Here is a 26,154-nt window from a genome sequence, read left to right as displayed (position 1 = left end):
TTTGCCCAAGCCTTTGAAATTATTTAGGAAAATTCTGAGGCGTAGGCTAAGAAGCTTAGAGGCTCTGCTTAGAAATTTTGGAGGACAGGTATTAAAAAGTCCAATTTCATCAGGGTAGCAGTAAGTCTAGCCGTATTCCCTATTCTATCCACTGCAGTGTGCAATTTCAGGCTGCAGTTGTGCTTCTTGTTCTGAGTGAAGCTTCACTGGTGTAGCCTTATTCCCTTGCTTCTCGTAATCACTCTTCCCTTACATTCCTGACGAACACTGCTACCTCTCAGTATCTGTGGAATAACTGCTTATGTCAAAATGATTCTGATTAAAAGAGTTTGGAGAGTTTGTGTTAAAAAGTGTTTAAACTAACCTAGATTATAGTGAACAAATCAGGTTAGGGAGTGACTACATGATCAGCTAAATCTCATGGGAGCAATACTGAACAGTTGTGAAGAGCAGGGGACAGGAGCCTATTCAGCCAATTCAGCTGCTGCCAGAATAAAATGTGGGAGACAGAGAACTGCCCTCGTTCTTAGGTTTTGTTCCTCCCTTTTCCCAATATCTAAAATTCTAAAGTTCTTATTCCTGATTCAGGCTGCCAAGTTTCCTCAAAACAATTACCTCTCCAGAAGTACTCGTATTCAGACTTGTAAAGCACATCGAGATGGTAGCTAAAAAAACCCACCCAAACTAAACACCCCCACCCCCTCAGTAAACCAGCAAGGAGTTTAAACACAGTCATCTTGGTGTCCTCAGTTCACCTTGTTATTGCACCTCCAGTTGCTGCAGCACAGACGGGATGCAACATCTCCCACTGTTTAGGGACTGCCCCTAAAGGTGAGCCATATGTTTTGCAATACCTAGAAACAGCAGGATAAGATAAGGAAATCTCTGCAGCCTTAAGGCAGAGTTGCTTTGATTTCACTGCTTTGTGTACTGCCCTTATTTATTTATTTAATTCATTATTAATTTTATCGAGAGCTTTTGCAATTTAATTTATCTGGGTTAAGCCTACAGAAAAAAAAATAATACAAATACTCTGTTTGCGTGTGTGTGTGTAATGCCTAGGAAATCTCCTGTGTTCTCTGTCTGTGTAACATTTTACCTTCCACTAGACAAATATATTTTTAAACAGTCTGGAATCAAAACAACATTCTCAGCATTCAAGACATTCTGTCATCACTGCCCATTTGTTGCCCTCTAGGTTTCTCTCAGCTGGCAAATTTCCCATTTAGGGAATTATCAGATTCATCTGCTTAGACAAGGCTGCAAAATAAAATGAAAAGCTGGATTATTCTAGAGAACTCATATTTTTCTTTCAGGGCAGAAAACCCAGTGCATAAGAGCTGAACATTAACAGCAAATGGAACCAATCTCTCAGACTTCACAATTCTACCTCACTATACTCTGCGAAATCTAATTTTGACTGAGATGCCACAACATTTATTTTACATTTATACTTTATTTCTTTAAATATTTTTGTTGCAACTTATTATGTTAACCTGTTTTGGAGCTCTAAATATTATCCGCACAGGCGATGGGTTTTTTTTTTAGTGCAGTTTGAGTAAGCATGCTGCTTGTGCATACTGCTGCTTCTATGCATTTTTTCATAAAGAATTACCAATTGCTTTGCTACCATTTTCCCTACACCATATTTTTTTGCAGAGAGAAAGTGTAAGAAAGTGTAAGAAAACAAAGAAAACATGTAAAAATGAATAAATCACCAGTTTTGCACAGCAAGATGGTTCAGGATTTACTTGCGTGATGGAGTAGCTTTCATGTCAGAAGCTGTACTGCAAAACCACGCTTGTGTTTCTGGAGGCATATGCCATGGTTCTTAGTACTGTAATTCACTAAAACTTTAAATCAAACCAACTTTCATGTCAAAGTGTGGGAACGCTACTTTCTCCCCCAAGGTAGAAAGAAAACTGTAGGAAGGTCTGGAGAAATGTCTCAACATCAATTTTTCCTCACTAAACAGCTAAAGCAGGTTTCACTTTCTTGCCACGGATGAGGGAACTAACAAAAACTCCATGAAATTTGGGGTAGGATTTCACACACTGAGTGCATACACACATGCATGTGCACCAAGTTAAGCAGAAGGTGAACATAAGAGAAATCCTATGTGATCCTAAAGCGATTCACGAAACAGCAAACCCATTACTGAGAGAGAACTGCTCTATGGAGACTACTGCCTTCTGGTATTGATATTAAACCACTATCTTATACTGTTCACCCAAGTAAAAGTCTATTTCAAGGTGTTATATTGTTATAACACAGTGATTAATCAATTTCTCTTTAGAGTCTCCTCTGAGAGCTTAAAAATTCGTTATTTGCTTTATTAGTATTCTGTATAGCTTTCCATGTTTTTTGAGTGGTATGATTAAATTTATCTGTGGCTGCTAATGGTCACGCTATGGAAAATGCTCCACATGACACTCACCATTCCACGTATAGCCAACTATCTCCTTAAAACACACCACGAATCCCAAACAAAAAGGGCTGTAAATGACAAATCCTTTTATTTATTCTCAAACAGGCTAACCTGAATACACTGTTTTGGCAAAAGGTGGACAGGACGGACTTGTGAACAAATACTGCAAATGGAACAAATGAAGTAGTGCATTATATTTGCCACATTTTAAGGTTGGAAATTAGTCCATAAACTCATTTGGGTTCAGGCCCTACAGACTCACATTTCACAAGATAAAAACTCATCCAAGATTTGATGCTATGAAATGATGACTACCAAAAAGCAAGATGAATTTGGCAATTTGATGTGTGCCAGTTCATCACTAAATCTAAAAGATTTTCTACTAGGTTTCAAGGGTCTTCACACCATCTGATTTACTTAGACTGCACGTTCTAATAGTCCAGGCTTGGGCACCAAAAGTTACTAAGTACTACATTTTGCCATTCTGGGAAAAAAGTATTAAAAATTTGTTAAAGAAATCAAACCAACTGTTTAATAAGATTGCATCCATCATCCACAGAAATTGCCAGAGATACAGGCCTACAAATACATTTTGGTTTTATTGAATGTAGCAAGATACAATAGCATACAATCTCATTAAAGAGCCAACAGATAAATAAATTTTGTGCCATCCAAAATGATACTTCATTCTACCCGAAGTCATGCACCAAAGAAGGGTAAGATATACCGAAATTTAATAAAAAACAATGTAAGAAGAGCAATGTATCAAGGTATCTATCATTAAGTAATACTGTTATGAGGTTCTAGCAACATAAACCACGGTTGATATCTGATTGATTTCCCTGTTGCGTACATTGCAATGTATCTCTGGAAGAACAAAAGTTTGTTATGGAGAAGTTAAATGCTATTTGATACTGTGTAACTGAAGGGGGTTTTAAGATGGAAAAAGTACCTTGATTCCAAAAGAGGCACTGGTACGCAGAAACATCACGATAAAAATAAACCATCATAAAAATTGCATTGTATTGACTCTGTGACACTAGAAACGCACTCCAGACTGTCATTACCATTAAAGGTGATGAATATATTCTAATTCACTGGTGATTTTTCGAGTACAGGCATTCCTCCACCAACACACTTCACTTCTTCCTCCCCATGAAAAGGGGGCTCAAATATTGTCATCAGATGGCAACGCAGACCCACCACAGGGCTTGTGAAGGGGCACTTCATTAGGAGTCTGCTGACAGATGCAAACATTTTGCAAAATTCTTTAAAGCAGAAACATGCCATTAATTTCGATATTTATTACTTTCTATGAAAGATAAGTGACTCAATGTTCGGAAGGGCTTTACAACGCTAATATTTCGTCCCTGTCTAATGTTTTTTTGCTTCGTGATGTGCCTGCCTATAATGAGACTAAACTTATTCCAAAGAATAAATTAAGCAGTAAGACATGACAAGCATCGTATTTGTAGGCAGTTTACTTACCACCTGAGGCACGCTACCACAGCTGAAGGCCAAAGGCTGAGTAACTTTAACCATTCAATAAATGCAATAATAATCGAACTGAAATGCATAGCATTGGGAGACTTACTTCTATCATGATATGGAATTTATACATAGAATCAAGCGCTTCTGTGCATTCAGTGACAGTTATTAAATGAATTACATTGTTGAGAAACTTCTTCTAACTGTTGTTCTGAAAATGCTATCCAATACAAATTAAATACAGAGGTTTATATACATTGTTCTATGACCAGACACTGCTTGTGAAATGACACAACTACCACCTGGTCTGTATGTCCAGTATCAGTTTAAAAAAATCCATGCAGACATGTATAAATATTAAAGGCCTGGGTAGCACAGGGCAGGACAGATAGCTGCCACTCTAGAGATTTGGCAACTGGCCTGCACTATCCTGATCACATAGCAATTAATTAAGGTCTAGTTGTGGAAGCAACAAAGATTTAATTTAAAATAATTTGTTTTTTCTAACAGCACTACCTCATCTCATTCTGAAGAGACCATGCACAGACATGCGGCTGTGCTACCGTAACATTGTTCACTTCGTTGTTCCAGCTTTAATGAGTAAAGCAATGACATTATTTAGGTTTGTGATCTCTTCGCCAGTCACAGTAAAGTTCACCTCTTAAATAAACAGTGCAACAAGCTGGCTTTAATTTGTACTCGGCATACCAACAATTGATTTTCCCCATAAACTCACTCTCTTTCTGCTCTGCTTTGTAACTACACGGTCTGATCCAGTGTAACCCTGGTGTGGAGAGCTGCCTTCCATCCACATGCCTAAAAACTCCAAAAAATTAACACGACTAAGAATAAAAGATGTGAAGATCTACTCATGAGGTGGAGAGACTGGGCAGATAAACTGTTTTACAAGAAAGCACAGCACCTGCTTGTTCTGTCATCTTCATTCTGCTTTGATGAGTCTTAATCTGCAAGGAGGGCTATTTTTAAAGACGAAGATAAGAATAATAATTTCAAAAACTGAGAACTAGCTATTGTATCCTCTTTTCCTGTCTCTTCTACCCTACTCCCCCCGAACGAGGGAAAATAATCCATCCATAGTTGAATACTGAATATGAACACATGCAAATAAAACCAAACCCCTTTAAACATCAGCACACTGGTGTTTTCTATGTTAATTAATAAATTAATGATATCACATCCAAGCTCTAGGATGTTAAAGACAGAAACATACAGCTCTGGGACAGGCTGCCTGCTAGCAAAAATCCAAACATGACTATTGTTATTGTCTGATTTAAGGAATTATCTACTATAAAGATGTTTCTTACAGTTCAGTCCAGACAAAATGTAATTTACAGTCTTATAATAAAAGAAGTGTATTTGTGTTCCAATTTATGTAAGTCATTCTTCTCAAGCATTTTAATTTTTTAATGTATTTTCCACAAAACAATTCTGCATAATATACACAATACTTAAAATTATTTTAAATACAAATTTAAAATTAAAATACCATAAAAACAGACTTACTACATCAAGTCAAACATCCACTTTAGCCAGTATCTCTTCTTTAATCATGGCAAAAGTAGATATCTAATGAAGAATGTATGAACAAAGCAAGGGCACAGTGGTACTATCCCAGCCCCCAACAGCCTACAGCTCTGGGACCTCCTGATGGTTCCAGTATCAAGACACACCAGGATGTGTTTTAGTGGAACATGAATGCATATTCCTTGCAATTTATGACTACAGAAAAAAATCCCGCTGTAGATTTGTGGCAGGTATCATTGAAATGTTATGGGACAAAATACCTAACTGTGATTTTAGTTATCTTAACTCTATTAGTTGAACACAACCCCATCCTTAATTTTTCTTAATTCCTTTCTTTCCTGTTCTAAGTATGAAAAAGATTCTAGCATTCAACTCCTTCTTTTGAACTCAGCCCAAATCCAAAACCAGACAAATATGCAAATACTTCTACAATAAATTTCCACATTGAAGCTATGTATGAGAACTGGGGATTTTCACAAACATTTTTTCAACCAATGTGAAATCTTCATCTACATTTACAAAAGAACGATTTGTAGAGGTGATGGACTTATCAAAAAATTAACCAGAGAAACGTTCTTGCATGTTTTTTCCTTTTTGAAAACCTGACTTTAGGAATATTGTGCCTCTGGTAAAATGGTATTCTTTCCATGCGAATGTAATCACTTGGCACTGCGCCTAAGAACATACCCGAAGCATGCAGTGGTCTTGAGACAAGCTCATTGCTCGCTCACATTCTCCAAACATTCACTCTTTGGACTTCTATGAATTTCCTTCACATCAGGGAGACAGGATTGCTGGGTTATTAACTGAACCAGTCTTGTATTTTGGAGATGAAGTGCCAATGTTTTATGTTGCAGCTGCTGCTGCTGCACTGTCTTCTACTTTATTCTAGATGAATAAATTAAATACCCTTTAGTCCTTCTGACAGTCTTAGACTCAGCACGGCTGTTAATCAATATCACATAAAAGGGAATTAGGCTTGGGCAACTGTTGCACGAGGCAGAATGGATAAGGCAAGAGAGAAAGAGATCTCTTTAGAACAGAAGACTCATTTTCTGTATTTTACAACATGCCCTACCAAACGTGCACACAGACTCGTGAACACACGATACTTACACAGATGTGCAGGGGAATCCAAATTAACCTCAGAGATTTGTTACACAATAACGGCAAGCAACAGTCACTTTTCCTTCCATTCTTTCCTAAATTCCCTGTCTTCACATGTTTTGGGGATCAAAAAAATCTCAGCACCAACATAATAATTCAGTTTACAGAGAAAATTAATTTGACTGCCTTAAACCACTTCTGAAACTTTTACCATATGATTGCAAAAGGGAAAGAGAAACAAAAGAAGAGACTTAATAAGTACATCTAAATTCTGCTCAGTGCAAAATATTTAGGAAGACTTATGCATCCAATAATTTGAGGAATGTTTCTAGAATCTCTAAACTAGCCACAAGTTATGTATTTTTTCATTCTTTTCTTGTCCTGCAATGAATCAATAGGGTATTAAGAGCAATCCTAGGCTGAGAGCCCCAATAAATGAAAGATTCACATGAAAGGGTGTAAATTTTCCCCACGCTGCTCTGCCACCATGCTTACGCTCAGATCTACCCAGAGAAAAGGAGACACAGTTCCCAAGTCTCCTCAACAACTCTTCCTTTCTAATGAAATACTCCAGTATTGAATTTAGAAACACTTCAAACTTCCTACCAGGTCAAGAAATGAACTCGCAAGTCAAACAGCAGCAATGCCAGGTGGTTAAATAAATAAGTTAAGAGCAATGATGACACCATCAAGCCACTGACACAGAAGTGGAAGATTCCATATACTCTTTACACTCCTCTGTTCTGGGTGGCCTCTTATATTTCATATTTAAAGACCTGGTATTTATAAAACACACGAACTCAACTTTAACCTTTGTACATTGTAAAAATAACAACCCTGAGTAATGAGGAATAGACAGCATTTCAAATGAAAAACACTTACTAAGTAACTGATTATTTTTGATAGTATACTTTCTGAAGCATTTAGCTGAAATTCAATTTTGCAAGAAGCTAGAACAGGATTTTCCCCCCAAGCTTATTGTCAATGTGAACAGACCTGTATGTTCTATTTCTAATTTATAACATATTTCTATTTTTTTTGCCTCACCAAGATTTGCTTCAAGCTGTAGGAAGTGTGCTCCAGCTAGCACCTCCCTCAAAACGATCCATAAAACATACTCCATCCAGCACGCAGTCCACACTCATGAATCACAGAAAGAACAGCAAAACAACTTCAAACAAACCTGGGCTTTTTTAGTTTCTCCAGCCCCTTCCCTGGAACTGCTTAGCGTCAAGGAAGACTGGCCAACGTCTGGCTCCCAAGCCAGAGAAGCGATGGTGGTGTGCCAGAGCTACGCTGTTGAACAGGCTGGGGATGGCACCAGCAGGAGGAACCGGCCACCTCTGGGTGTGAAAGCAGGCAAGGTAGAAGGGTTGGCCACGACCAGAACGGCCATGGTCTGTCTACACGCGCTGAGCCTTAGCTGTATGCCCAACCTAACTTCCTTCTGAAGAGGTGCAAACGGTGCCTTGCTGCTGTTATCTCCCCCTCCCAGAGCTCACCCGCTTCACTTCAGCCAACACCCTACGTGTTTGGTGGACCTTGGCCAAAAAGATTCTGGTGCTGCACAACCATTTACAACACTGATATTTGAGTTATTTTTTTCAAATTTTCTTAGTACACACTGATTAGTGTACAATGTAGTACAATCTTTGCACCAACTCAATACTGCAACTTGCTTACCATGAAGCCGTGTTACATACACACCTATGGAATAATTTGTTCTAACCCATATCTACTGTTTTTACACACCAGTTAGCTAGAAAGTAATGAATGATCCCTCCTTATATACGGCGTCATAATTTTTTTTTAAATGGAAATTAAACTTCAATTAAAATGTAAAAAAAAAAATAATAAAATCCATCTTTTAAACACAATAAGATCTTTTGAAACAAAGTTTTACCAGTTAATAAAATGTATGGAAAATGTGCATGACATTTAATAAAACAGTTCTGCATTTTGAACCAATTCAATACATACAAGAGGAATTATCTATAAATAGCGAAATTAATTGAATATTTCTGGTCCCTATGTCCTCCAAGATTTTAAAACCAACAGATCTCAGCCTCTCTTTGTTGGTTTTCTAATGAAAATACTAATCGGAGAAAATAGGGGCTTTCCTGCCTAGTAATCTCCCAAGCAGGTTCTCATCTTTAAGCTATTCCCTAAATCGATAAGCAGAAATGAAGAGAAGCCCTTCACCTGCTGGAAAGCCTACAGTTGCCAAATGTGGTTTGACTACCTTCGCCAGGTCCAGGTGCATAGTTAGAGTCTTCTCACAGTTGAGTTGATAACTGTTTTTAAAACTCCAGCCGCAAATATTGCCCACATATTATTTTCATTAGATCAATGAAAATAATAAATTCAAGACTTAATATGTCCCAGTTTTGCATAGGACTTAACACAACTTACAGGTCATGAGTTTGTATTTCAGATTAAATTGCAAAGAAAAATCTGTTCCATTTCTAGTAAAAATTCAAATACTTTATTTTTAAGAGATTAATATTGACTTGCAATTCAGCAGAATCTCCTCATGACGGAGCAATTATCTGGAGTGGATGCACTGTGTAAGGGAATACTGCTGGACTTGCAGAACGTTGCTTAAAAAGCGTGTCTTACAAAATGGAAGTGGAAGTGGTACAACTATAATGAAAGCACCCAGAGAAATCCAAGCAAGGGACTAAAGACAAAGACACAGAAATCAATGCACAGCTCAGTTCCCAAAATAGTTTACATTACCAAACTAATCTCTCTTTCTGTAGGGTCACAGACAAGTGTCATTGTATTTGTAATCTAAACCAAAGCCAAAAATAAATATATACAGAAATAATATTTAAAGAACACAAGTATTCCACCTTCAAAACTTGATTTTCTATCAATACTTTAGGAGATGTCTAAATGCAAAGTAATTTAAAAAAAAACTATGTTTGACAGAAATACTAATTATTGCTTAAAGTTAGACCTCCCCTAAATGTCTTTGTTTAACCCAAATGACCATAATGTCTAACAATTTAGCTCAGTGTACCTTATTTCTCTCCTCCATCAAAATGGACTGTCACACAGACCAGTCTGTTAAATGGGCACCTTCGTCCCTCCTCCAGACGGTTTTCCTCTGACACTTTCCTCTTCTCTGTATCACAGAGGCTCTGGCTGGGATGGGAAACTGCATGAGGCAAACCTTCCTTTAATTAGTGTAGACTGCTATGCCATGAACCAACAAATACACACCACCAGTGCTACCGCTATAGTTGTCTTTGTCTCGAAGGCCTATTTGTTTGCCTCCAGTTTCCACTAGAACTCAGCTGCCTTAATCCCCCATATGCCACTCACCTTCTTATTTCGCTGTGTGCCAATTCTTCACGCTAAAAGGCAGTCTGTACATGTATGGAATTTTTTTTTAATTATGTCTCCAACCTACCAGCTGTCAAACTCTACTTGACATTTACAATAGTGTCTGCAAAGTAATCTGTATCTATTCCAGTTTTTTCCACTGTGAACTACTCTTGCTCTTACTTCATGAATTCACTTTCATTGTATACTCGTCATATAAAGTTTATCCTTTTTTGCATGCATCTATATTATGGTTGAATACAACATTTAAAATAGAAAAACAGTACGTTATGATGAGGATGAATTGCATAATACGTATTGAACAACTCCTCTTTGGTTTGGCAGGCAGAACGCATATTCTCCTCTCTGTTCAGGCATTCAACCACCACTTTGGACTCTGGTAAAAAAAGCTAAATTAGGTTTTCAGTGAAGCTTTGCTATAGACCTCTGCTATAAAGTAAAAGCTATATCAAGCAACCAACAGTCACTTAAATCCCAAATGTTTTCATGTTTTGCATTTAAGGCTGGATGATAACTTTGCTCTTTCCTTTTATTGCAGCTCTCAAAAACAATGAGCAGTCTCAAGAGATGAAAATAGTTTCTTAGTCTGAAAATCATATGGAAAAAATCAACTGCCCTTTAAAAAAAGTTATAAATGTCTGGACAAACTTTTCCCAGATATTCCTTCTTCAGTTATTTAATGAACATATGGTTATTTATAATGTGAGCTACACTTGTAGTATTTCAAAAATTAGTTATAAACATGCGTAGAGCTACTCAGCTCCTCCCAGGACTACACTGACCTCACTCAATACCTTTCCAGTATTGTTTGCTTTGGGATCTCTTCGACAGTGAACCCATGTTCTTACTTCAGTCTCTTCTCTCTGTCTTAAAACTTAACTTAGTTTTCTTCTCTTAGCGAGTACCTTATAGCAGGTTACTTTAATTTCAGAAAGATCATAACATCAGATACCAATTATGACTAATAAAAACCTTGGCCAGCAGGCATAGCTGATTAAAAATACATATAAAATGAATGCAAGCTCAGCTATATTTTAAACTAAGTATTTAAGGGACAATAAGGAGTCAATCATTTAGGTCAGTGAAATGTAGCAGAAGCTAATAGCTGGGCTGATGTCTTTTTGTCAGGTACAATATAGACATGTGTCCGAGCGAGGCTCTTCTCAAATTCAGGACACAGGCACTTCCGGAGTGTGATACACCTGATGGTGAGACTCTGCCCCAGAAGGAGAGGCGTGTGCTGAGAGCACCCAGGCCTGGGTCAGGGATGGCTCCCGAGGTAGACAGACACTTCCGTTGCCTGACATCTATGTAACCCAAGAAGTTAGGTGAGATGATCCCACCCAAAAGACCCTATGTTAGTAAGTGACAGGGATACAGCTAAGAGACTAGAAATCATGTCTTCCACTTTTCTTTCTCATGTATATGTGTGTATTTCTATTTTTTTTTCCAAACAAGAAGAGACAGGTGGCATCATCCTGAAAATCCAAATGAATCTGCTTCCATGTTTATACAGGTTTTTTTCCTCACTGTTAGTATCTATGGGGTTTAATGGAAAATCTCATGTAAATGTACTGGTTTGCTCATTTAACTCAATAAATGGTAATACGACAGTTTTTTCCTTTGCAATCAACATAAACTGCAGATGTAAAGTGTGTATCAGAAGATGGTGGGTTTTTTTCCTCCAACTTCTATCATTTCCTCAAGTACTCTAGTATACTGGTTTTTCTACTTTTGAAATTCGATCCTACTGTGGAAAAAAAATCAAACCCAAAACACTGAAACATGAATGTTACATATAACCATGACTTCAATTGAAAGAGAAACTGCTCATTTCTTAAATTTCTTCTTAAAGTATATGGAATTACTCTTTGTTTTAAATGTTTCTATTCACAGTTAATTGTATTTTATACTTCACGTGGGGATTCCACAGAGCTCTGTCCTTGACTCCCTTATTCTCCACTCACAAGGAAATTTCATTCAAAAATTATTTTAATTATCACTTATGAATAGATATTCTGTGTTCCAGGCTTGCCTCTTCTCCTCCGAAGATCAGAATCCTTATCCATTTCTGATGTGATCAGGACTTTTGGCTGTCAACTCCAGAATTATTTTGAACACTCACTACTCCTTCTCCCCTTGCTCTGCAGCCCTTCTTGCTACCCTACTACTTTCCTTAAGTACTGTCAACATCACAGTCATCTTGTTTTGTTACACAGACTTGTAACCTTTGATAACATGATCTTTAACCTAGACATTATTCCAGACTTCCATCTGGAAATATCTCCAAATTTATGTAAAGATCTCTGTTTTTCTATAGAATCACAGAACGGTTTGAGTTGGATGGGACTTTTAAAGACCATCTAGTTCCACACCCCTGCCACGGGGAGATACATCCTTCACTAGATCAGGTTGCTCACCGTCCCATCCAACCTGACTCTGAACACTTCAAATGATGGGGCATTCAAAACAACTCTGGGCAACCTGTTCCAGTGTCTATGTAACACCTGAATGCAACTCTCATCAATAACAAAATTATGCATAACATAACATATGCATAACATAAATCTACCACTAAATCACACTATCACCTCAAATGCAAGCATTATTTTTTTTTTTCTCATTTTTAAGGCCTTTCATAGTCCTTCTGTAACCTCCTTTATCTTACTTGCCTGTTAGTGCCCTTGTCTACTACTACATTTTCAAACAGTAATCTTCATGTTTCTTTTCATGCTGGAAATGCTTTTCATTATGAAAATGTTTCCTACAAACATCCATTGAGCTACTTCACTAAGGTCCTTCATATTCTTCTTCCAAACTTTAGAAAAGACGAACATTTTCTATGAAAAACATTGCTTTGGTAAGAAATCTAAACATGCTACTCTAATGAGAAAAAAATAACTTCTTAAATACAAATAGAGTTTTAAGCCATTTTACTCCTTCAAACATGCCTTCAAAAATGAGTGGGAAGAATGGCTACAGTTAAGGGACTCCAGTGACTTGTCTCTGAATCTGTTCAGCCTAGCTGCCTATCTGAATTCCAGATTCACATCCTGCAAATTCATTCTGGACTTGAAAGTTAAACAGATTTTCTCTGTTATGACTAACCAAAGTAATCAAGATTTTACACGTAAAAAAATTTTGCCACCACACCTGTTGTAATTCCATTAACATTACGGAGGCAGCCAGGATAAAGTTTGGCTCTACATTTGGAATTCAGTTAACGATCTAGTTGATGTCTGAGCCAGAAAATAATTTAATTTACAATTCCATAAGCATTTTTGCATGAATAAAAAAGCAATACACAGGAACTCAGCACATTAAAATACAAAGAACGTGAAGATCTGATCCACAGAATAAGAGCCGAACAAATTAATCTAGAGTACAGGCTTTCAGTTTTGTAAATTAAAATTTTAAGTTTTAATTTTTTTGTACTGTATGCTCTCCTGAACACAACGTGATTCCTTGCTTGTTCATGTTCTTATTGTGTCTGATTTTACTATATTTTGTTAAAAAAACCCAAAACCTGTAATTATTTCAGAGTGTATTCAGACAATGTTTTACAGCACAATGAAACCCTTTGAAAGCACAGTCTCTCGAACACCTCCACAACCCCCTCAGATGCTGAACCCAGGTGACACTGCTCCTGGTTATTTCATGTTTACCGCACAAACCCACTACCACCAAGGAAGGAAATTCCAAGGTGTGCTTTCAAGAAGCTTTCCAAACAAAGAGCTCTTCTGACAGATGTTTTAACATGTTTTCCTAAGAAAAGCTACACAGTCTTGAAAGCTTTCTAACTTGGGCAGCTATGAGCCCTGGGTGGAATTTCTACGAACCCATGTGTGGCTTTGTGAGAAAGGCTTTTGATCACGGACATCGGAAATCCTAGAGCAAAGACAATAGCCTGCTAACTTTTTATTCGCTGCTGTACCACAGCAACTAACAAAATCAAGATTAGTGAACCCCTCCAAAAAAAAAAAAAAAAAAAAAGTGAGATGGGTCACAGTCAGAGAGTTTACTTGGGTAAACCTCTGCAATGCTTATATTGGGTTACAAGGAAAACATCAAAGCAAGCTCTGAACATATGCACCATGCTTCTAAAACCTCTTTTGCCTCACTCTCAAATTTACAGCTTATCTGAAAGACACTGAAGAAAAGGCATAGGAGCAAGACTGGAATGACACATAAGACTGATAAAACACTTAAAATAAAGATGAAATATCCCAAGAAATCACAATTGATTAAGCAGACCTTCCTAATGTGATTACTTAGTCTTCTCTTTCCTCATAGAAGTTAGGGGGTTTTCCCACCCCCTATTTGTGTAGTTATTCAAATTCAGGCAGAACCGACTAAGCATTACAAGGGTTCATTGTTTCTTCTACTCTTTCCTCTCCAAACACATGGATTTATTTGTAAGGAAAGTGTAGTACTCAACTGGCTTATGTCGTCCTAAAATACAGCGGCCAAGATGAAGAAATAAATCCTTTGAGAAGACTATTTCCTTTGAGAAGAATCGAGTATTTCATAAGTGGTGTGGACATTATTAAGTACAAGTGCACAAAATGAGATTATCATATTCTCATAATTGTAACCTAGACACTTGGTCTGCTACAGGTTATCAGAAGATGTGCATGTGCGCAGGAGCCATTGGACTAGGGGGAGATTTTGTTTTACAGGGGGTCAGTTATGGGGGATTCCACAGTGAGGAGAAGCACTGGGATGAAAACAATTACAGTTACCCCCATACAACTACCCACCCCACCTCTGCCTTCTCCATGGATGTTTGTTCCGGGTTTTAGACAGATCACTCAGAACTTACACATATGAAAATGCAATAATTTGATGTGGGAAGTCCTACTTTAATTTTAATTAGCTCTCTGTTAAATTAGAGAACATTATTTCTAATGTGAGTTTAAACTTTTCTCTTACAACCAAGCTGTTTCTTGTTTTCAGTTGAAAAACAAACTTTATCCCGTAAATTTACTTAAAAGAATTTTTATTTCTCCTTCTAAAAAACTGGGTGCCGTATTTTCAGTTCATGTATAAGGCTTTAGTTAACTGAATTGTAACAGCTTTTAGCATATGAAAATCAAAGCTTTTTATGCACTGCAGTGTATTTCACTATATGATATATGACATACATTGACAAAGCGAAAGAAAAATTAACAAGTTATGCCCTTTATTGCCAACAAATGGTTTCTTAATGGCATTAGAGAAAAGAGAAAAGTAAAAGAAAGTGAAGGTTTTAATGTTAAACTATGCATCAAAACCACTGAACAGCAACTGCTATGGCCGTATTGGGAACGGGGAACACCAAGAGCTGATGACATTCCTTTTTTTCCTGCTCTGCCACTAGCCCCCAGTGAGACCTGCACATGCATGTCAGATTCCTTTATCCTGGAAAGATAAGGGCAGAAATGACGTGGTATCTCCTCTGCATGTGCTAAGAATTCACTAAATAAAGACTATCAGGTTCTTTCTGAAAAACTGAGGGAAAAGTGTTTTCCCAGAACACAAACGTGTTCTAGATACAAACTTTCCCAGGTTCAAATGGGGTTGGTACCTTGTTCTGCTAATTCCTCACTGGACACTAACATTTTCTCCAAGTGAGAGATGAACACGGTCTAGGAATAGCACCCAAAACAATGTCATTTAATCCTGGTACTAATGGACTACAACAGCACCGCTGGTCAACATTTCACAACAGTTTGGGGCCACATTGTTTTGTTTATTTTGATACACAGAAGCACACGCACACAGAGCTTCCCCAGCCCAGCACCACTTCAAAAAAACAACAGCAAAAAAACCCAACACCACACCCACCCAAGAAAAAAAACAAAGACTACAAAAAGTCAAGCACTGTAAGAAAGTACCAATCAGTCTTCTCCCTTGACAAAACAATACCTTAATCAAATAATAAATAAGTAACCTAATATCCCCTTCTGCCTTAAATCCTTCCCCATTCCTCGCCGACCCCCACTTCCCTTGAAAACCAGATGGCCCCAGCAATATGCCCTGAAGGTCAACAGATGCACCATGTCTTTGGATGAAGAAAAGGTATATAATATCTTTAATAATATTTCCAGATGATAGAACTGGAAAACACATAGTGAAAAAAAGCACAAAAACATCTACAGCAAGGAAACAAACCGAGCACAGTTATTGTATTAAAATATCCAAGACACCAATGAAAATAAAAGCCAAGTAGTGAACTCTTATTAATACTATGAATAATAAATAACAAGTGAAAAGAAGACTCATTTAAAAAAAATAATTACTGTAAGAAATTACATAAAGAAAGGATACTAGATAACTCTCTGGACTAGTAAAGGATATGGCTGCTTATTTGTCATGGCTGTCAGAAGTTATGAACTTCAAGATTTCCATGTTTTTATAAAAAGTGACCCTGTCTTTTGGCTTCATAGGAAATTGTGTCAGTGGGTGAGTAGATGAACGCATGCATAGGTGAATAAACAGGTGAACAATTTAGCCTGGAGTGGGTTGGCTGAGGCTGCACTCAGTTCCAGCAAAGTATGTCTGGAGAGAATCAAATGAATTACAGATTAAGCTATTCCAGATTTTCACTGGTGAATTTGAGGTCCAAATCCAGGTCTGTGAATCTTAATGTGAAAACTGATTCTAGTGACAACATTATTGTGTTCCACACTTTCTGTGTTCTGCTACTTCCAGATTAAATTTGTCCAATTTACTGATAAAAACAACTTTTTAACTGCTGACTCTATCAGATAGTCAGGTAGATACCTTCCCTTTGAACATTCATGATAAAATATTTTATTTTGCTCCCTGTCACAACTGGGAAATTGTAAATTCTTTACCATTTGTGCATGGGGGACAGCTGTGATCATTGCTGACTGCAGTATGGCTCCTTAAGCTGGATCTCATGACAGAATTGCATTTAAGGCTTAGTAACTGAAGTTCTGGTGACATCCTATAACTTACAACTTGTAGGAATAGAGAGGTGTATCTATGCAGATATTCTAAGCTCATGGCACATAAAAAGTAGTGCAAAATAACTTAGCACTCTTTTCTCAACATGAAATAACTTGTTAGCCCATGGTAATTTGCTTAAATGTCCTTAGTTTAAAACTCTATGGTCCAGAAAAAATACAATTCAGTTTTATTTCCTCACAGGTTCAGGGCTATACAGAAGTACCAACAAACAAACAAACCCTCTCCCAAACGTATGCATCAATAAAGTACCCTGAGCAGCTACATCACAATAAAAGTGGGCTCTTTTTACTTAGATTTATGCCGCCTTTTGAAATAAAACTTGTTGTACTTGTACACAAAAAATATAATAGAGCGTAATCCTGCCTGAAACTGCAACCATATGAGTCAAAAAAGCCTTCAGCTACCTGCTGCTAATAGCACAATGCTAATGTGGATATGCCGCTGGGGCCAAAAGGTGTTAATAACCTTTAGCTTTGGACTGATACCAGCAGTGCAAAGTAGCTCCCACTAAAGCAAATGATGAAAGCCAGACGGTACTTCACTGGCAAAACAGAGTAACTTTAGCTTAAAATCTGGTGGCCAGACTTTCTAAAGTAGGCCTGACCTTTAGATCTGAGGACCCGTCTCCACTAGAAAGCCTCTTCTGGCCTAGTGGAGATGCCATATATACGAGTAGGTAGTGTTTCTTCACCGTCAAGGACCCACCATCTTCCCCAACGACACTAGGTACAATGACAGAAGCACCCACAATTTGGCAGGATAGGGCCTCTGCCGGCATTTTTCCTGGCCCTGAGGAGGGCCCTTTCCCCTTTTTCCTCTCCACTCCTTGTCAGCAGAGCCCTACGGCGTAGACCAAGCCAGAAAGGGCAGCCACGCTTTCAGGGGACAGCAAACTGAACTGCAAAACAAGGCAGCCAAACAAGGCTGGGGATGTGCTGTCTGTCTCAAAAGCTAGACTGAAGAATGCAACACATGGGCATACAAAATGCAGAGCAACTGAAAATCCCATAACCAAAAAAGAGAGAAAAACAGAACAAAACAAACCACACGTGCTTTATAATTTTGCTGGGTTATTTTCCCATCAGTTTAAAGAGAGTAGAGTTCAAATTTGAAAGCAAGCTCTGTCTCTGGGGTTCTCAATCTAGAACTGCCATTTGAAAGAAAAGAAAATGCGTTTGCGGACTGCTTAGGCCTCACACGTGAGCATCACTATGGAATTTGCTTGGTAATATTAGTGGGAAAATCCATTTGTGTAAGAATATTAGTTAAAACAAGTTCTATTCTGTGTTGGAGCTGTCAACATCCTCGTGACTTTTAGTCCTCTGCATGCGCTTCAGACTCCCTCATTTAAACACGCGCTGCCGATCCCCAGAAGCGGTGCCAAATACAGGCAAGAGGACAGTGAAATGCAAAGAGAGAGGACAGTGAAATTTCCTTCCCTATGAGGGGCTTCAACATTGTGCTCACAGGCACATTTTTCAACAAATCCTTGCAATTTATATAATTTGTTTTGCATTTAAGTGGGCATGCAAAGGCATCCTGACTTTCAGTATTATTGAAGATACAGTAATACTATGCTCTTGAAGAGGGTTTAAAAGTCCTGAAGAGAATTTTATTTTTCTCTTACACCCCCTATGGAAGCTAGATTGCGTGCAGTATACTGTCGCTTCAAAGCCAAGCTAACACAGAAGCCAGAGGGGGTATATATCAGATGGGGAGACTCAATACATTCTAAAGTAATATTGTAAATGTATATTCTATTTCAAGAAAACCTAGAATAAAGTGCTGAGAAATTAAAGCTAATAACCTGAATAATTTTATTTATTTCCATAATCCCATTGTAAAGACTGTGGAATCTATAGAGAGACTTCACTAGATTTTTGGTGTGAATAAGGAGTAACATCATCATGTCAATGGAGCACCATTACAATCTGGGAAAAGCCTATTACTGACGAAATTGTAAAATAAAGCAGTGTGCACGTCAACCCAGTAAAGCAAGCAGCTGATTTCTGGGTTTGACTGTGTGGAAAGGGAGAAGTTATATGAGAATAAAAGACTGTGAAAGCTGCTCCATTTTTAGAACACAGAGAATGCAAAATTGTAAACATTTTACAGTAGGTCAGGTTCAGGGCCTAACATCAGCAGCCTAGCATTCACATTGTAAAACAAAAATGCCAGCAGAGATGTCTCCAAAGCAGCTCCACATTATTAGCCCATTGAAATATTTACTTGGCAAGACAGAACATCAATAACATTATCTCCTAAGTTTTCTATTTTTAAAATATTTGGAATTGCATTAGATGGACCTAATGCCAAACCACTTTGTTGCAACGTTTTTTTTAAGAGATAAACAAAAACTCCTAGCCTCATCTGAATTATTTGTTCTTCTCTTCAGAATTACAAGCCAGTGAATATTAGTATAAAGAAGCTCAGAAGCATCCAATGCAGCCAGCCATTTTCAAGATATAACAGGAGACAGGAAGCCTTGATCAATAATAATGTATTGTTTTTTGTATTAAGCTGCTGCCTAGGAATACTAACCATGAGTCTTATATGCAAGATGACATTAAAATCTAGAAAAATCCAGATGAAAAAAAGAGACAATATAATCCTTGTCCCCAGAAGTTAAAATGTAAGAATAAAATCAGAGATACCGGATGGACATAATCTGGTAGATAAAAAGTGTAATAAAAAAAATGCATGTCTCCAGGCCACAGTGCAAAGGAGATACTCATGCTAGCTTGAGTACAGCAAGACATGCTACATTCTGCGTTATTTATTTTTTCCTGTAGTAAAGTATAACTGGCCCAGGTAAAGCACTGCCCTAAAGAAGTTGCACTGTTTTGCTAACCATGCTAATTTGGGCTTCTGTACAAAACCCCACACTGTGCAGTGCTGTTACAGCCAATAAACAAACATTGCTCAGCATTTTCAATGCAATAATTTGTTCTTCTTTGTTTTAAAACGGACACCTCTTAAGAGTCACCTGATCAGACTGCCGCACTCTGCCCGAATTCATGTTGTTGCAGACCTTGTGGGACCCACCCAAGACAAGGGACATAATGAAAGCAGGCAGCCGGGTAATAAGCCTGCTAAAGCACTGCAGTGGAGCCTTGCTCAGAGGGAAGGAGCAGCTCTGCCAGCTTCCATGCTGGCACAGCAGTATGAAACAGGTATTCTTTCCAAAGGGCTTTTCACAACAAAACCTGCAGTTTTCTTTCCAGTTCCATTTTCAGACTCCTCTGCTCCAGTTGTTAAAAAAGAAATGACAGTGGCAGAAGAATCAATGTGAAGCAAACTGTAGTACCTCCTACAAATAGCATCGCTCCTATTCCTTTGATACACACACAATTTGAATGTGCAGTTCCTTGAAAAAAGCCTTTCCGCCCCACCCCCCAAGTACAAAACAAGGTTATATGGACAGCTCTAGAAAATACGAAGGAAACACAGTGAGGGTTTGAGTCACAAGAACACATCTTCTGTTTGATACTGGTACAGCTGCAGTGATCTCTCTGAAGCGTTCTCCCTGGGCTTGCAGCAACACTGAAGCAGCGCAGCCGACCTCTGAAAGAGGGAATCAACTACATTGGCACCCTCGTGTTTCCAACTGATGTGCTGCGTAGCATTCACAGAATCAGAGGTGTTCTAGCATAGGTTTCACAGTGCTATATTTAACTGAGAAAAAGGGAGCCAAAACATCTCCCTCTCTCTACAGCTCTTCATTACAAAATGGAGTACACCACCCTTTTGCCTTCAACTGATTCGGACTGCATAGGTTGTGATTACGCTCAAAAGCAACACTGGCCCTGCAGAAAGGGCTTATTGCACTATTGTGTTAAAGAGATGAGAGAGAAGAAGAGGAAAAGCCTATTCAAGGGAAGAAATGGGCCCTCAGAAACCAATGTACATCTGTACATCAGTGCCACAATATTGATATTGCTAGTAATTACCTGAAAACAACACTTCTGAAGCACCTCTTGGAAGCTGGTAGGGAAGCCCACACTTAAAGGCAACATGCCTGGCTCTGTTTGGGTTTCTTGTTTGTTTGTTGGCGGGGTTTTTTCCTACTGTTTTCTTTTTTCCTTTCCCTTATAAACAGATATAAACACATGTGGATGATTAGGAGTGTGGCTGTTAAGAGCTCTGGTAGTCTTGGACCAGAGAGTCCCCCTGCACGACCTACCAGGCAGAAGGGGTTCCATGAGCCCAGGGCCACAGTGCTTCCACGGGAGCTCACAGGGTAGCTCGCATTTGCTTCAGCAGTTGAAGGATTAAGCCCAGCAGATGAGTACGACAGATAACTGTCACATCTTAAACCACCACAGCTAAATCTACCAGAGTTTATGAGACAGTCGTTTACATTAAAGGTCCAAACGCCAAAAGAGCTAATCACCCTTTTTAAATTACTTCCCTGTGGTATTCCAAGTAAGTTACTTTCTTGCTCTCCTAGAGTTTAGAATTCCTTATACAATTTCTGCCTTTTTCAACTGAGAGAATTAATTCATTAAAGCACTGAGATCATTTGAAGAATGGAAGGAAACAAACCGCTGCAAAAAGCTAGTACAATTTGCTAAAAATTGCTTTTATTATCGCACTTAATAATAGGATAATGCACTCGAACAGCAGAAAATTTTGTAGTGGGTTTTTCAGTGGGTTATTGTTTTGTGCAGATCATTTCTGCATTAATATTAAAACCTTCTTGGCCTAGAGACACTTCAATGTAATGGTTATATGCATTTCTATTTCACGTCACGTAATGTCTGTTTATAATGCAATGCAATGGTCACTCAAAAGATGCGAAAATGAAGAAAGGAATTTTTGGAAGCAGTAAATACTTTAGAAAACAACTCTTCATTAATATAATCACTAAAAAGCGAGTGATTACAGTACAGGCACCTTAGAAGATAAACTTCAAGCCTAAAATCTCACCCTGTAGATATATATGTGTATATAGCACAGAGACACACACACAGGCGCACACTCCTATTTCGGAAGGGTTCCCAAGGAGCACTGATGTGGGCTGGGAGTTGCTCCCCAGACCAGCCAGAATGACAGTGCTGAATGGCAAATCTGCAAGGACTCAAGTCAGGCAGCTACCTGGAAAGAAAAAGGATCCTTCACAGTGTATTTATAAATGCTAAATGGGCCGGGAAACTGCTGAGAGATTTCTCATGCTCAGATCCTCATTTTCTCTTGCATGGTCATCCCTGGGACAGCTCTGGAAAACAAGGCAGCCATTTTCTCATAAGCTGTTACACTCAGCAAACCAGATTGAAGCGCTTGATAAGCTGCTGTTCTCTTCCGTGCCTGCAGCGATCGGAGGGGAAAAACAACCCATCACCCACAAGCAGGTACAACCACAGCCATTTCTGTACGCGCCCGCCATGAGTCAGGGCGCAGATGGGGCCGGGGGAGGCGGGGATGGGGGGGCCAAGATGCAAACACATCCATACGCATGGCCAGCAGCGCCTGCCCGACCCCAGCTGCCCGATCCCACTGTTCATCCCTGCCAAACCTTACAGACCCGCCAAATAATGCTGCTTCCTCGTGGTTCTGCGTTTCCAAAAATTAACTGCCGCTGTTAGAAAATACTTCGCTTTGGCAGAACCTGTGGGTCTAAGATACTGCCTCATGTATAGTGTGAAAAATGCCTCCAAACCTTGGGGTCAGTACGGGAAGAAAGTGATTTTAATGAGCAGTCAGCAGACACAAGCACAGTCTATGTGCACCTGCATACACACACATACATGACATAGTTGTCGTAAGCAACATGGCTGTAAGTAACCTCTCTCACATATAAGTAACCTATCTCAAATAATTTGTTAGGGGAACAAACTGTCAGAACCATTGAGCAACACAACTCTTTACAGTGTACAAATATGGATATTCAAAATCGCTAATCGCTTGAGAATACAGAAGTCTGTCCCCACACGTAAAGCAAGAAGCCATGACACTTACACTTATGTTTACTTCTGTCTGCTACTATAAACCTCTTTTTTTGTCATTTTCGAAAACCTCCCTATTTCGCAGCAGTGTTTTGAAATTTGGCAGCAAGAAGCCCTGGGCGCAGGGGGCTGCCTTTTCAGTCCCATGCATAACATGTTCAGACGTAGCTACGCTCAAAGCTGCTGGGGAAAAAAATTCCCACTTTGGTTTCGTCAGCAGAGACTAAAAACCAGATGCTGAAGTCTCCCACTACCCCTTGCCTGCTGCCCGCCCAGCCCTGGTTCTCCGTTTCAAAATGAAGTTGGGCTCCAGCCAGCCCCCAGCCAGCAGGCAGCTCTGCCGGCTCACCCAGCCAGGCCTAAAGGAAGCCCAACTGGTGGGGGACACGTGCCCCCATTTGTCTACCGCTGATGGCTTCTGCGTGGCTGGCGTGAGCGTGCTGCACCGGTCTCCTTCTCCACCTGGAGGCTGCACAAACTGAAGGTGATTCCCTGAAGCCACCGAAGTCCCCAGTGCCTCAGGCTCCATTCAACCCATAGAGGGTCCAGCAGACCAAGACCAAGCCTGGCTTGGCTCTGCTGGTGCAAAGGTTCCTTACATCCAGCTCATTCATCTCTTTCCAGTGGCTGGTCCACAAGAGACAGCAGTACAATCCTGCAACCTAAAGTACTCGTTTAGGTCAGCTTTAAGGATTTTGTCACCTAGTGCCAACGGCCAGGAATCCCAAAACTAGGGCTGCTGTCAATACGATCTGGTCTTAGCACTACACCTAGTAAGTTTCCTTTCTCTACAGAGAACAGTAAAGCCAAGGAGATGACACACAAACGAAAATGCTATTAAGACTGTGGAGACACTAAATATGAGAAAAGCACACCCTGAGATGTCAAAACTGAAGCCATCTCCTCTCCCTTGCTTCCTCCAGCCAGAGGCACAATTCTGCTCCAACCCCTCCCCTCCTGACTGCCTCCCTGGGCTCCGGGCAGCTCCCGCCTCCACTCACCACTGCTCCCACACCACTGCTCCCACGCTGGGCACACGGCAGCAGCAGCTGTGCAACACCAACAAGGACATTTCTTGCCCTAGTGCCTGCTGCAGCTCTTGAGCACAAGCATTACGTTTGCCCCTGCAACCTTTGCATTTGCACTTTCACATACGCGTGCTTAAAGCTGTTGTTAAATCAAGATGGTACCCAACCCAGCACTCCTAATGCTGTAAACTCTGCAACCGTTTCCCAAAGTTACTACGTTACTTTACACCATACTTTGCAGTGGGGCTAATGTAAAGCAGTAGACTCCCGCTAGCTTTGCAGAACCCCAGTAAGACAAAAAGTCCAAATAAACACAAGTAGAGCACCCATACTTCAAACACGTGATGCCCTCATCAGTCACCAAAACTACTGAAACGTAGCCATGTTCTACATGACTAGCTGGTGAAGAACACTTTTGTTCTGTGACCACTGGTTCTTACTGGGTGAAGTATTAAGTCATGTTTTTCTGCCAAGTATACATGCACCAAGGCATTTTTAAATATCTTTTATTTTGGAATGCAGGACAGTGTAAGTTTAAGACTAGAAAGTCTCCTCACTCCACTAAAATTCAAAGTATGTAAAACCACAGCTCTCTCAATCATGCCATCTGTGCTAGAAATGCCATTCTTTTCTCTTTTTTTTCTTTTTTTTTTTTTTTTTTTTTTTGCCACAGGACTATTATATCATGTGCAGGTGGTAATGTCTAAAAATATATCACAGAAGATGTACGTAAAACCAAACAGCTCCTTTACTTGATCAAAACAGTAAGTGGGAATGAACCCATGCTAGTCTAGCTCGTACCCCTTAGCGCTGGAGGTTTTCTCACTAGACCTGCAACCCTCGTGCTGAAACACAGTTTCTAGAAGGGAAGCGCACAGTTCCTCGCACCTGTTTCATACTGCCAAAGCAGATAAAATGACTTGATCTCTTCCAGGAAGGAAGGAGTTCAGCGGTGGAGCAAGGAGTCAGACGAGCACCATATGGTCAGAAGAGAGGGAAGACAAAAGTGAGGGCTGAAAAACCTCTCTCGGCGACAGCAAGAGTTACGTTGGCTCAGCTGTGTTGTCTAATCAAGTATTCTAAATCAATTAAGACTGAAGCCAATTTGTACACACGAATCTTTGTATTTATAAATGAACCTAAATATTCCACAGTAATATTCCATACGGTTTAATTCCTGTAGTACATGGACAGAAACCAAGGACTGGCTGAGCTCATTAGCCATGAAAATAAGTAGTTTTATCAGGCAAGCTTTTGTCCAGCAATACAAAAAAATGAGCAGTGAATGAAAGAACCCCTTCCCACCCTATAAAACAACAGTCCCCAACATAGGAATGTCGGTTAATGTCAGTTAACAGGAGAGATGCTCTCTTAGTTGTTTGGAACTGTCACCGAGTCCGAGCTCCAGCCTGCTGAGGTATTTCTATAACAACAACATCACGAGGGAGTTTATTGACATCAGTCGTCTGGTGATAAGACCACCAGTGTTTGTAAATAATTCTCACACATCTTCCCAGAATACTAAATTTCTCACAGGTTTTAAAGAAAACAGAAAGCGTCTCTCCCTGCCTGGAGAGCATTTCCCCAGGTTTTTATTTGGGCAGTGATGCTTGGGCAGAGGCAGGGCCGGGTGGCTGCAAACACCCGCTGAGGTAATTCTCCACGCGTGCCTACCTCGCCTCTCCGCACAAACGGCCAAGCTGCTCATCATTCAGTAGCCCAGGACAGCGATTTATAGCCCATTCGAGGCAGTCTGAATCTAGCAATGGTTTGCTTTGAAAAGGTGCACTGCAAAGTAAAGTGTTTTCAGCAGTGACTCAGCATTGTGTATTAATAGCCAGCCTAAGCTTATTTAAGACCCTACTGTTGCCATGTGTCAGGGACAGGGGCTGGATCAGACTGTTGATCTGACCGGAAGCTCACCTCACAAATAACGCCATTTTTTAGCACCGCGTGGTGGCACAACAACAGAGCTGACAGTGCCCAGGGAGAGAGAGCACGGGGCAAGGAGAAGGGGAGAGCGGGCAGGACGGGCCCTTACATAGCCCCTGAGTTTGGATTGGCTCAGGTCAGCTGTGAAGAGCAGGATGAGGGGTCTGGAGCACAAGCCTTATGAGGAGCGGCTGAGGGAGCTGGGGTTGTTTGCCTGGAGAAAAGGAGGCTGAGGGGAGACCTTCTCGCTCTCTACAACTACCTGAAAGGACGCTGTAGCGAGGTGGGGGTCGGTCTCTTCTCCCAAGAAACAGGTGATAGGACAAGAGGAAACGGCCTCAAGTTGTGCCAGGGA

At 39.8% G+C, this 26,154-nt stretch overlaps 1 protein-coding gene across 5 annotated transcripts in view; it reads right to left on the bottom strand.

The window, feature by feature from the left end:
* TBL1X (transducin beta like 1 X-linked) overlaps window positions 1-26,154 on the bottom strand; it is a 201,529-nt gene that overhangs the window by 102,526 nt on the left and 72,849 nt on the right. The window contains exon 1 of one of the 5 annotated variants that reach the window (XM_054211014.1): window positions 7,752-8,032. The exons of the other annotated variants lie outside the window; for them this stretch is intronic. The gene's annotated coding sequence lies outside the window, so the exon portion shown is untranslated. Of the gene's footprint in view, window positions 1-7,751; window positions 8,033-26,154 lie in introns of those variants that run through there. 5 annotated transcript variants of the gene reach the window in all.

This window comes from Rissa tridactyla, chromosome 1 (assembly GCF_028500815.1).
Source record: "Rissa tridactyla isolate bRisTri1 chromosome 1, bRisTri1.patW.cur.20221130, whole genome shotgun sequence".
Classification (NCBI taxonomy): Eukaryota; Metazoa; Chordata; class Aves; order Charadriiformes; family Laridae; genus Rissa; species Rissa tridactyla.
The sequence above is the reverse complement of the archived record's forward strand: the minus strand, read 5'-3'. Positions and strand labels throughout refer to the sequence as shown.